Genomic DNA, 12839 nt, shown 5'->3' on the forward strand with positions numbered 1-12839 from the left:
TAATTTTAAAGTATTAATCATGAAGAATCTATGTGCGAGCATAATCTTGGGCCTGGATTTCCAGTGCTACCACCAAAGCATCACGCTCAATTACGGTGGGTCCCAGCCGCCCCTCACAGTGTGCGGTCTGGCTACCCTGAAGGTAAAGCCGCCTTCGCTATTCGCGAACCTTACCCCTAACTGCCGGCCAATAGCGACCAAAAGCAGGAGGTACAGCTGGGAGGACAGGCAGTTTATCGTGACCGAGGTAGACAGGCTCCTGAAAGAGCGCATTATTGAACGCAGCAATAGCCCGTGGCGCGCCCAAGTGGTGGTGGTAAGGGGTAGCGAGAAGAAATGGATGGTGATCGACTATAGCCAAACGATCAACAGGTACACCCAACTAGACGCCTACCCGCTACCCCGCATATCAGAAATGGTGAACCAAATCGTCCAATACCGGGTGTTCTCCACCATCGACCTCAAGTCAGCGTACCACCAGCTCCCTATCAGACCAGAGGACCGCCCGTACACCGCCTTCGAGGCGAACGGACGCCTCTACCAATTCCTCAGAGTCCCCTTTGGGGTGACGAATGGGGTCTCGGTCTTCCAGAGGGAGATGGACCGCATGGTCGGTGACCACCACTTGCAGGCAACCTTCCCCTACCTCGACAACGTCACCATCTGCGGTCACAACCAGCAGGATCACGACTCGAACCTCGAGAGGTTCCTGAAAACTGCACAAAAACTCAACCTCACTTACAACGAGGACAAGTGCGTTTACAACACCACGCACCTCTGCATACTAGGCAGCGTGGTGGAGAATGGGGAAATCGGACCAGACCCCGACCGATTGCGCCCCCTACGGGAGCTGCCCCTGCCCAACACTCCCAAAGCCCTGAAAAGGTGCCTGGGGTTATTTTCTTATTATTCCCAATGGGTCCCCAACTACGCCGACAAAGCCCTCCCCCTCTTGAAAACATCCTCTTTTCCGCTCTCTGCTGAGGCCCATGCTGCCTTCAAAAGCATTAAGCAGGATATTGAGCGGGCCACGCTACAGGCAGTGGACGAGAACACTCCCTTTCAAGTGGAAAGTGATGCGTCTGACTTTGCCTTGGCGGCCACCCTCAACCAGGCGGGGCGGCCCGTAGTTTTCTTCTCGAGGACCCTCCAAGGGCCCGAGATCAGACACTCCTCCGTAGAAAAGGAGGCCCAAGCCATCGTGGAGGCAGTGCGCCACTGGCGCCACTACCTAGCCGGCAAACGCTTCACCCTACTTACCGACCAGCGGTCGGTAGCGTTTATGTTCAATAATAAACAGAGGGGGAAGATTAAAAATGATAAGATTCTTAGGTGGCGGATCGAGCTCTCCACCTTCGATTATGACATCATTTACCGGCCAGGGGCCCTTAACGAATCCCCCGACGCCCTCTCACGAGGGATGTGTGCCAGTGCCACCGGGGATCGGCTACAGAACCTCCACAATGACCTCTGCCACCCAGGGGTCACGCGGCTGTTCCACTTCATAAAGTCCCGTAACTTACCCTACTCGATTGAGGAAGTTCGGTCCCTGACCAGGAACTGCCGCACTTGCGCTGAGTGCAAGCCTCGGTTCTACCGCCCAGATAGAGCCCACTTAATCAAAGCTACACAGCCCTTTGAGCGGCTCAGCTTAGATTTCAAGGGCCCCCTCCCGTCCGTCGACCGCAATGTTTACTTCCTGAACATTGTGGACGAATACTCTCGTTTCCCATTCGCCTTCCCCTGCCCAGACATGACCAGCGCCACAGTCATTAAATGCCTCAACAGCCTGTTCTGCCTGTTCGGTATGCCGAGCTACATCCATACGGATAGGGGGGCGTCCTTCATGAGTGAAGAGCTACGCCAGTACATGCTGTCCAGGGGGATCGCCACGAGCCGTACCACCAGCTACAACCCCCGGGGTAACGGTCAAGTGGAGCGAGAGAACGGGACAGTATGGAAAGCAGTCACTCTAGCTCTAAGGACCAAAGGCCTCCCTATCTCCCGCTGGCAGGAAGTCCTCCCAGATGTGCTCCATTCGATACGGTCGCTATTGTGTCCTGCCACTAATGCCACGCCTCATGAGCGAATGTTTGTCTTTCCCCGGAAATCCACCTCAGGCGTATCCATGCCGTCATGGCTCTCCACCCCAGGTCCGGTATTCGTGCGAAGGCATGTGAGGGGCCACAAGACGGACCCTCTCATGGAGTCAGTGCACCTACTCCACGCCAACCCCCAATACGCGTATGTCCGGCACGCCGACGGAAGGGAGGACACCGTGTCCATAAAAGACGTCGCCCCAGCCGGTAACGACAACAACCACAACAACAGCAGCAACAACGACCACAGCAACTCTTACCCACCCACTACTCTTTCATCACCCTCGGAAGAACATCGACCAACGGTACCCCCACCAACTACCCCTTCAACAACCCTGGCGGCACCCCCGGCAGAGACCCAGGAGGCCACCGGGGACACCCAGCCGACACCCGCGGCACCACAACAGCCACGTCGGTCGCAGAGGACTATCAAACCCCCGAACAGACTAAATCTATAGAAGGGGTGAATGTGATGAAATATTCCATTCATCACTCATCAGTATTTCTCTGCCTGTGACTGTGGTTGGTTTCAGTTTCATTTCCATTGTATTGTACTGTGTGTAGGGCTCCGCCCATACCTGGCTCCTATGTAAGCTGGCCCAGCCTGCAGCACATCCAGTACAGCAGACCTCTGGATGGAAGATACATTCTCCTCTGTGTGTTACCTTCTAAGTCAATAAAAGCCTTGTTTTGTTTTGCTAACATCGAGTCTCGGATTTATTGAGGCACATCAATACTAAAATCGGCTGTGTGGTTGATAATGAAGAAGAAAGCTGTAGACTGCAGGAAGATATCAATGAACTGGTCAGGTGGGCAAAACAGTGGCAAATGGAATTCAATCCGGAGAAGTGTGAGATAATGCATTTGGGGAGGGCTAACAAGGCAAGGGAATACACATTAAATGGTAGGACACTGAGAAGTGTAGAGGAACAAAGGGACCTTGGAGTACAGGTCCACAGATCCCTGAAGGTAGCAGGCCAAGTAGATAAGGTGGTTAAGAAGGTATATGGAATACTTGCCTTTTTTAGCCGAGGCATAGAATACAAGAGCAGGGAGGTTATGCTTCAACTGTATAAAACACTAGTTAGGTCACAGCTAGAGTACTGTGTGCAGTTCTGGTCACCACATTACAGGAAAGATGTGATTGCACTAGAGGGGGTACAGAGGAGATTGACCAGGATGTTGCCTGGACTGGAGAGTTTTAGCTATGAGGAAAGATTGGATAGGCTGGGTTTGGTTTCTTTGGCACAGAGGAGGCTGAGGGGAGACCTTATTGAGGAGTATAAAATTATGAGGAGCCAAGATAGAGTGGATAGGAAGGACCTATTTTCCTTAGCAGAGGGGTCAACAACCAGGGGGCATAGATTCAAAGTAATTGATAGGAGACTTAGAGGGGATTTGAGGGGAAATTTCTTCACCCAGAGGGTGGTGGGGGTTTGGAACTCACTGCCTGAAAGGGTGGTAAAGGTAGGAACCCTCATCACATTTAAAAAGTGTTTGGATGTGCACTTGAAGAGCCGTAACCTACAGGGCTACGGACCAAGAGCTGGAAAGTGGGATTAAGCTGAATAGCTCTTTGTCGGCTGGCGCGGACACAATGGGCCGAAATGGCCTCCTTCCATGCTGTAAATTTCTATGATTCTATCCTAACCTTTTCCTATTCCTTTTTGTCATCCTCTCCTTTGTTGTCTATGTACTTAGTGTATGTCTTTTTCTTTTGTTTCAATTTTGCCCTTATTTCTTTGTTCATCCACGGTGTGTCATTACTGGCTAGTTTATTCTTGCTTTTTAGTGGGATATATTACTCCTGGACTTTATTATCATAATTTTAAATGTTTCCCACTGCTGTTCTATCTCTTTGTCAGTAAATTTTTCCAGTTTGTTTTCCTTAGTTCCATTCTCATTCCCCTGAAATCAGCTTTTTTCCAATTTATTACTTTGGTCATTGTCTTACGTATGTCCTTCTCAATCTTTACCTTAAACCTTATTATGTTGTGATCACTATTGCCTACATGTTCCCCTAAACTTACTTCTCTTATCTGTTCTGGTTCATTTCCCACTACTAGATCCACCAGTGCTCCCTCTCTTGTTGGGCTTTTTACATACTGGGTAAGAAAGGAGTCCTGGACACATTGTAAAAAAAATCAATTTCCTGTAGCCTTTATGCTGCCTCTTCTTGCCAGTTTATTTGGGGGTAGTTTAAATCTCCCATGGTTATTATTCTATGTCCTTTATCCATTTCACATATTTGCTTACATATTTCTTCCTCCGCCTCCTTTCCACTATTAGGTGGTCTGTAGTATACTCCTATTAGAGTGATTGATCCCCTCATCTTTTATTTCAATTCATATGGATTCTGTTTCTAACCTTCTGTTAGTTATGTCCCTTTTTCTACTGCCATTATGTTATCTCTAATATATAGAGCTAGCCCAAACCTCTTCTTCCTTCCCTATCCTTTCTGATTGTCATAAGGTGCAATATTTAGTTGCCAGTCCTGTTCTTTATGTAGCCATGTTTCAATTATTCCTACTACTGTAGCCATTTTTCAGTTATTCCTACTTTGTATACAGTCCTCCCACAAGGTCGACTGGGAGTGGGGGGAAGGATTGGCTGGCAAAAAAAAACAAGGTAAGGAAATAATGTCTGTGGGCAACTCAGGCAATGGTTCAGCACTGGAACTATCTGTTCCATGGATGGCCAAGTGGGGGTCCTGCTGCGTGAGGTGAGATTGGGGAGGGTTGCCCTGTTTTGCGCTCCAGGATAACCTTCCCAGAGAATAGCAGTGCCAGGCAGGAGGTGGTGCCCAAGCTCAACTTGCAGAATCTGGCAGCAAATAAGGCAGAAGATGGAACATCTTAAAGAAGCTGCCAATAGTACCATTCACCGGCAGGTAACTCAAACATGCATGCCACAAATTGCTGTCGATCAACCTGTTGCACATTTGCCGCTAGCCCATGCCAACCCCTCACACAACCGTACAACTCCTTCATTGCTTACTATGTATGCCCATACTCTAAATTCAAGCTGCAACTTACAATTGAAAGCCCTGCCACACTCACATCTTCAAAGTGCTTTGTGCATCAAATCACTTTAACACAACCTAGTTGCATGATGACTGGTCACACAGTGTTGATGTCTATCACGGGGTACGTGCTTCTTCAAAGTAACAAGATGACACATAATACAAAGGAACTGATCAGGTGCTGGAACTAATCCACTCAGGATTCTTCAGCAACGCCCCCCCCCCCGTGAGCGCCAGCAAAAGGCAGGTGAAAATTATTTACTTTTTAAAACAAAAGCGTTGCTGTGGAGCCAGGAGGAGGACAACTGATCCCCTGACTCAACAGGATCATGCCCCCCCCCCCCACACTCCTACCCTCACCCAGGACTGAGGGCTGCTGTCGATGAGGCAGGTGCCCGATATTGATGTATGTGCTCAGGCGAGCTGCCTGTGGAGGTGTGACCAGTGCCAGCAGATTGCACTAAGTTGGTTGATGAGGCCTGGGGACCAATATTCATCAATCCTTGGGCCTCTCAGTTCAGGCGCATGCTGGGCACACAATACTTAATCTGGACCCGAACCCAGGCCCAGAACAAAATCTACCCCAATCTGACAAGCTCTGCAAGGATCACAGCAAACATTACAAGATAAATACTCAAAGACAGCACCGACTGTGTTTTTAGCTCAGAATATACAGCAGTGTGACTATTCCCACAGTACAAATTGAGGAGAAAATACCTGCAACTCTCTTGTTAAAAAGAATCTTCATTTATTTCCTGTAGATTCTTAAACCCTTCTAATTCCACTGGATTTCAATATGATTTTAACAATATGAATTATATTTTAGTTTAATTGTCTTTGTGTCAAAAGTTAATATAAATTAAAATGCATTAATTTAATGTTGTTGATATTTAATAATCTGCAATCAATAATTTAACAACTAGCTAAATTTTAACAAATCTCCATGAAAATAAATTCTGATTTTCTCTGAATTTGCCGGGGTTTATTGGGGGTCCAGTTTCCTCTCTCCTGATTTTCTTCTGCTTTTTGACATCTTTTCCTACATTACAACAGTGACGACACTTCAAAAAGTACTTAATTGGCTGTAAAGCGCTTTGGGACGTCCGGTGGTCGTAAAAAGCGCACTATAAATGCAAGTCTTTCTTTCTTTAAAAAAAAGTACTTGAAAAAAATCCCCCGAAAAATGTGTTTTTAATATCAGCACAAAAAAAGCTGACTTTAATTATCCTAATTCAGCAACAGAACCACAAACATCACACACAGTTATTATTTTGTAATAAAAACAGAAAATGCTGGAAACACTCAGCAGGTCAGGCAGCTTCTGTGGAGAGAGAGAAAGAGAGTTAACATTTCAGGCTGATGGCCTTTCATCAGAACATTTAACAACTTTACATCTTTAGCACCATTTTCTTGGACAGCAGGTGCTTGTAATAGAGGATGGCTGCATCAGAGTCACTGGGGGTGGGGTAGATGTGGGTTAGTGCTTGGGGTAGAGATCCCCTATCGGTACACAGCTAGTGGGGTGCTCTGCACCCCTGGGGCCTAGACACCTTTCTCCGCCACATTCCTGGGCCACGGGAACCTTCTCCTCTTTCCCATACTTCCCTCCCCCTCTGCTATTCTGTTGTAACCATTTACAAGTCCTCTCGACCCATCTTTCCTTTCTTTATTTATCCCATTATCATCCCCTTTAGCCTTGCACCATCATCCCTTTTGTCATTTAATCAATCCTGCCCTCTACCCTAACACACATCTTCCCTTTTGTTCTTTTCCTGTCCCCCACCTATTCCCTTGCTTTGTACTTGCTTAAAACTGTCTAACAGCTTCCGCAGTTCTGATGAAAGGTCATCGACCTGTAACATTGGTTTCCATATTAACCCCCCCCCGCCCCCCCACGATGGGCTGGGGTAGGTGAGGGGGTTAAACCCTGAAAAACACAAAACGTGACCCCCAACCAGACGTGTATGTACTTGCCACCATTTTTACAGCGACAGGTTGTGAGGGGTTCGAGTGTCAAGTTGTGGCTCAGTGGGTAGCACTCTCTCTTGCCTCTGAGTCAGAAGGTTGTGGGTTCAAGTCCCACTCCAGTGACTTGAGCACAAAAATCTAGGCTGACACTCGTGTGCATTACCGAGGGAATGCTGCACTGTCGGAGGCACCATCTTTCGGATGAGATGTTAAACCGAGGCCCCATCTGCTCTCTCAGGTGGACGTAAAAGATCCCATGGCATTATTTTGAAGAAGAGCAGGGGAGTTATTCCCAGTGTCCTGGCCAATATTTATCCCTCAATCAATATCCCCAAAAAACAGATTATCTGGTCATTATCACGTTGCTGTTTGTTGGAGCTTGCTGTGCGCAAATTGGCTGCCACGTTTCCTACATTACAACAGTGACTACACTTCAAAAAGTACTTCATTGGTTGTAAAGCGTTTTGGGATGTTGCATCTGAGCCAGAAGGTTGTGGGTTCAAGTCCCACTCCAGAGACTTGCATTTATAATCTAAACTGACACTTCAGTGAGGCTGCACTGTCAGAGGTGCCATCTTTCAGATTGGATGTTAAAACTGAGGCCCCGTCTAGCCTCTCAGGTGGATGTAAAAGATCCAACTGCACTATTCGAAGGAAGATGAGGACAAGACAGCATTTATCCCTCAATCTACACCTCCAAAAACAGTGCGCAAATTGGCTGCTGCGTTTGTCCACATAACAGTGACTACACTTCAAAAGTAATTCTGTGGCTGTGAAGTATTTTGGGACACCCTGAGGATGTGAAAGGCGCTATATAAATGTGTAAAAGTTCTTTGTTTCTTTACACAGATGGAAAGGAAATCGAACAGGTTTCCAGAGAGGTTGGTTGAGGCCAGGATTCATTTAAGAAACAGCAAGATGCTATAATGGGAAGACAGTGGACGGTGTTGTAAAAGGATGTGCTCCAGTGGGCCAAAAGGACATATTCATTCAAACCTATCTTGTGACCTATATTCTCCCAGCATCTGATGCAAAGCAGTCTGTGCAGCTGATATTCTGATACAGCTCGGTCTTTATTCTCTTCTGGACATTCTTGTTTCATCTTATTGGAACTGCTTTCTCCAAGGTCTTGAGTTGACAAAGAAATGATTATTCAGTGCAAGTTTTGATTGAGTTTTGGTTATAACTTTATGTTCAGCATTGCCTGAAGGCTCAGTTGATAAGGACGACTTGTAGTTGAGCCACAGACACCACAAGGTGCCAGGCTTGATCCAAGGTCTGTGCGAAGTTAGCTGATTTTAGCCTAGGTGGCAATGGGGATGTTCGTGTCCTGGGCTAGGAAATGGGAAATAAGTCAGCTTTCCCACTCCTGATCACTATCTAATGACTTCTGCTGGAAAGCATTTGTGTGCATACGTGCCTGCGGGGATGTTGGGTGAGGCAAGGATTGAGTTCAGCGATTGCACCTCCCAAGGTGAATATCCATCCAATGCTCACACAGGAAGAAAGGTCACTTGGGTGAGGTACCGCAGGGTGACCAGTGTCTGTGAAGCTGAATCCCAGTGCCTTTAGGAGAGAAAGTAGTGAGAAAAGCATAAAAATAGCTGAGCTCAGTGGTGCCTGGACTAAAAACATAATGGCCCAGTAATTCCGTTCCAAACGCGTGAGTACGGTCGGGGTACTCACGCGTCTGGCTGGAGGAAATGCCGGTTTTCAGCATGCACAGCGCATGCGGGGAAAACCGGGATTTCCAGTCCTCTGAACGAAGGGGTTCAGAGGCACAGCGCGTGCGACTGCACAGGCAGCGCTTGCGCAGTGAACTTCGTCGATTTCATTCATGGATTCAGTGAGGTTAAGTCCTTACAAGTTACACTTGAAAAAAGCATGTGTAAAGTTGCTCCAGAGGCTGCGGAGGAAGATATATTTTATCGTGGAGCTTCTGAAAGGCAATATTTTTGTTTGGGAAAGGGAGGAAAGTTATCTTAAGAAATGCTGAGGTAAGTTTTAAAGTTAAAATTTTTTGTTTTAAACGTGTTTTCAGTACTGTAGGTAGAAGGAGCAATTGTGGCTGTGTGAATTGAATGTGAAAATGAGTGTTCTAAATTTTAAGAAAGAAACTTTTCATCAGTAATAAGTAATTATGTATGTATGTCCGCATATATTCCTTTACGTATATGTATGTATGTTTTATATTCCTTTACTTATGTGTATGAATGTATGTTTTTAATTCTGATTTTCCAATAAGTTACTTTCTCTGAAAGTCATAATTAAATACATACATTCATACACATAAGTAAAGGAATATATACATACACGCAAAGGAATATATACAGACATACATACATAATTACTTAAAAGAATATATTACTGATGAAAAGTTTCTTTCTTAAAAATGTTGGAGTCATTTTTACATTTAATAAACACAGCAAATTCAATTCACATAGCCACAATTGATCCTTCTACCTACAGTACTGAAAACCCGTTTTAAAAAACAAAAATAAACTTTAAAACTTACCTCAGCATTTCTTAAAATAACTTTCCTCCCTTTCCCAAACAAAAATATTGCCTTTCAGAAGCTCCACGATAAAAAATATCTTCCTCCGCAGCCTCTGGAGCAACTGTACTCATGCTTTTTTCATGTGTAAGTTGTAAGGACTTAACCTCACTGAAAGCATGAATGAAACCGGCGAATTTTACTGCGCACGCGCTGCCTGTGCAGTTGCACGCGTTCTGCCTCTGAACCTCTTCGTTCAGAAGACAGGAAATGCCGGTTTTCCCCGCATGCGCTGTGCATGCTGAAAACCGGCATTTCCTCCGGCCAGACGCGTAAGTACCCCGACCGTACTCGCGCGTTTGGAAGGGAATTACTGGGCCAACATTTTACATGTCAATAAAATGAAAAATTTAACAATTGCACGATTTGCCCCCTCGCATCTGCGACTGAGGGTCCAAGGAGGTGCATTGCGCAAGAGGTCATCGTCGTACGTATCCTCACACTGTTCCCTTTCGGGAACTGTATGAAGTGGTGGAAGGATTTCTGGCCATGTTAACACTCCTTCTGTGACCATAACCATCTTCATACCAGCCATTAGGGTGGTTAGTCCTATGGCGCGAGGGTTTTACGGGCTCCCACAACCCATCCGAGGGGGGGGGCCACCCACACCCGCGGACGCAAGTATCCTGCTGGATGTCCACCCAGAATTTATAGTTGGAGCTCCGACTCCACTTGCCGGGACTGGCTGGAGCGGGGTTCGAAACCCTACTCCTTCTGGCCCAGCGGCGGGGATGCTTACCGCTACGCAAAAGGCCCACTCCGCGCAAAAGATGACACCCTTTCATTTCCTGCACCTTTTCCCTCCCCGTGACTGGAGCCCTATGCTGCCACTTGAAAGACCAAGCTATCATCTGTCCTTTTTGCGGCGCCTTGGACTTCTCATTGCCAATGATGAGCAGGTGCTGCACCTCCACCTCATTGAGGAGATTGCTGAGGTCATCATCAGTTCAATTTTGAGTTCTTTTAATGCCGTGAATTGTGCTCATTCCAGCCATTTCACGTTGCTAATCGGAGTGGGCCTTTGACGTAGCGGTAGCATCCCCACCACTGGGCCAGGCGGGGTAGGGTTTCGAACCCCGCTCCAGACAGTCCCGGCAAGTGGAGTCGGAGCTCCGGCTCTAAATTCTGGGTAGACATCCAGTGGGATATTTGCGTCCGTGGGTGTGGGTGGCCCCCCCCCCCGTATAGGTTGTGGGAGCCCGTAAAACCCTCCCGCCATAGGACTAACCACCCTAATGGCTGGTACAAAGATGGTTACGGTCACGGAAGGAGCGTTAATCATGGCCAGAAATCCTTCCACCACTTCATACCATTCCCCAAAGGGAACAGTGTGAAGACACGTACGACGACGACGTTGCTAATTAAATAAATGGAATGAAAAAAATGTTTTCAGGGCTTTTAAAAGTCCTGAAATCACTTTAATTCTGTTTAAAACTACTTCAGATTCTTCAAAATAATTTAAACGTTTTTAAAAGTTTATAAAAGTTACCAAAAGCTTCTTAAAAATACAAAAAACCAATTGAAAATGCTGCTCTACATGTAAAAATGCTTTGCAGCTTGTGAGAAGCATTGGGGGCGTGTCCTTTTAAAATGAGACCTCAAGGGGCGTGTCTCACTTGCACAGCGCGCTCCAGGCTTCGCGCTGGCTGCACTCCTGGGCGGCGTGACGTCAGACACTGCCCGGGAGTCAACATTTTAAAACAGCAATTCCAGGCGTCCCTGAAGCTCAACGGCCGGCGCGTCGGGTAAGTGCATATCGGGGGCTTGCACACGCGGCAAGCCCCCGACCCGAATTACTGCCCCAATGTCTCAGTGGCTGAATTCTCTGTGTAGTCTGGCACTGACCCATTCCCAATGCGATGATCCTAAATTCAATACTGGCCTGCACTAAGTTAGCTGATCTGAGTCTGATTTTTCACAGCAATGAGATAAATCGCTAATGAATCTGTTTTAGTGATGTTGGTTGAGGGATAAACATTGGCCTAGACATTGGGCGAACTCCCTTGCTCTTCTTTGAAATAGTGCCATGGGATCTTTTACAGCTCCTCAGACAGTACAGAACTCCAGTGCAGTGCAGACCAATGTTCCCCTTAAGCTGCGCGGCTGCGCAGCGCTCCAGGGGTCTGGTGAGCCGGCTTTTAAATTGAAAAAACTGCACATGCGTGGAGTTTTGACTGGGCTGTGCAGCCCCTTAAAGGGGCTGCGTGGCCCCCAAAAAATTACAGGGAACATTGGTGCAGATCAGAACAAGGGGGCATAACCTTAAAATTAGAGCCATGCCATTCAGAGGTGAAATCAGGAAGCACTTCTTCATACAAAGGGTAGTTCTCTCTCGCTAAAAGCTGTTGAGGTGAGGTCAAGTGAAAATTTCCAAAACTGAGATTGATAGATTTTTGTTAGGCAGGGGTATTAAGGGATATGGAACCAAGGTGGGAATATGAAGTTAAGATACAGATCAGCCCTGGTCTAACTGAATGGCAGAACAGGTCTGAGAGGCTGAATGGCCTCTCTTGTTCCTATGTTTCCTCAGTATTGCACTGGATCGTCAGCCTAGATTATGTGCTCAAGACCCGGAGTGGGACTTGAACCCGCAATCTATCTGACTAACACTAGTGCTGCCACTGATCTTGATGGTCTGAGGACTGGAATGTCAATCTGCAGCCTCTCTCCACTTTACATTCTCTGATTATCTATATATATAAACGGATCGTTCTGTCTGTCTGTCTGTCTATCTGTCTGTCTATCTGTCTGTCTGTCCTCACGTGTGCGTCTGTCCGGCTATGCGCTCAAAAGTTATAGGGCGTACCTACGCGTGCGTTACGTCAAAAGAAAGCTTACCGTTCCGAAACGGTCGTAAGTGTATTTACGTTTCGGCCAGACGAAAATCGCGCCCGCGGTATCCGAAAAACTTTCAACATTCCGCTCCTTAGCATCTCATTATCCGCTCATTAGCGATAGAGTGACCTCGAGGTCGACCAATCGTACGCCGGGTTCCTGGCGCGTGCGGCCGGGCCCTCCTACGGCCGAGTGATGGGACGATTAACCAATCCTACGCTTTGGTGAGCTGACGATCGACCAATCGGTGCGTGTGTGGGCGGGCCTTATCGTTCTGAACCAAGGTGAGTCGCCGCCATCTTGATTCCAAACTTTTCCTTTCTTTTTCCTGCTTTCTGCGTCTTTAAAAAAAACGTTGCTT

This window comes from Somniosus microcephalus, chromosome 13 (assembly GCF_052327205.1).
Source record: "Somniosus microcephalus isolate GS21.2 chromosome 13, FLI_Smic_1.0, whole genome shotgun sequence".
Lineage (NCBI taxonomy): Eukaryota > Metazoa > Chordata > Chondrichthyes > Squaliformes > Somniosidae > Somniosus > Somniosus microcephalus.